The sequence below is a fragment of the Myotis lucifugus genome, unplaced genomic scaffold (genome assembly GCF_000147115.1).
Source record: "Myotis lucifugus unplaced genomic scaffold, Myoluc2.0 scaffold_252, whole genome shotgun sequence".
In the NCBI taxonomy this organism is placed as follows: Eukaryota; Metazoa; Chordata; class Mammalia; order Chiroptera; family Vespertilionidae; genus Myotis; species Myotis lucifugus.
Window position 1 is genome coordinate 1516846 of NW_005871300.1, and position 1006 is coordinate 1517851.

At 36.2% G+C, this 1006-nt stretch overlaps 1 non-coding gene across 1 annotated transcript; it reads left to right on the top strand.

Moving 5' to 3' along the window:
- The first annotated feature begins 202 nt into the window (after positions 1-202).
- LOC111827935 lies at positions 203-332 on the top strand. Its single transcript, XR_002831684.1, has one exon. It is a non-coding gene; the product is annotated as a small nucleolar RNA SNORA18 (small nucleolar RNA).
- Positions 333-1006: the final 674 nt, after the last annotated feature.

A 1006-nucleotide genomic window follows, 5' to 3' on the forward strand; every position in this document is an offset into this window, starting at 1 on the left:
TCTTTATTGAGTGACCATCACTTTCCTGGCTTTCTGGTAGTTAGGGTATATGGTTTACAAATGGAGTGACTATATAATTTACCATTCAAACTAGTTCACTTTGAGTATTAAAAAAAACCCAAAACCAAAAACAACAACAAAAAAACAACACAAAACACTGATACACAGGATGCTGAAGAACCAGTTAGAAAATGAGACTCTGATTGAGGCCTATCCCAATGGGTCTTTTCTGTAGACTTACATCGTTGGAAATGCCTCATAGAATAAATATGTTGTTTCTTTTATTCACAGAACTGTGTGTTAGATCTGTGGGAAGGAATTACAAGACAGCTGCTAAAACTGACAGAATTAATAATCTAATTTTTAGGTATTTTTATATATCCTGAAGATCTGTACTATTCTACGGAATGATAGCTTAGGAGTGAAGATTTGAACTTACTCATGTTTAGAGGGTGTCTGAAATTAAAAAACCACTCAGATCCATCTACTCAGACCCTAACCAGGGCCCTAAAGTAAATTGCTTGAAGAAATTAGTTCCCAACGATTATAGGTGCAGAGTTTTAGAAGTATGTCCATATTCAAGTGTAGATCAAAGAAGCTCAACTAAAAGGATCGTGGACTGACTGAAATGACATCAGGATTGAGCAAAAAAGGGAATATGATGATTAAAACTCAAACTCAGGAGGAACTAAGGCAGTGGAAGAACTCAGAACATGTGAAATTCCTTAAATAAAAGTTTATTAACTTAAAAAAAAAGAAAACGAGACTCTGCGTATATGGGGTCAAGATGGCCACAGAGGTAAACATGGTACTTGGAAGCTTCCAAAACAACATCAAAATTACAACTAAAATGTAGGAAACCATCACTTAGAACACTTAAAATCTAGCTGAACAGAAGTTCTATAAAGAATATGTACAAAGAAGATACATCAAGGCTAGTAGGAAGGGCAGAGACACAGGACTAGCTGCGCCCACCTGTGGCAATCCCTTAGCTATGAAAGTCCAG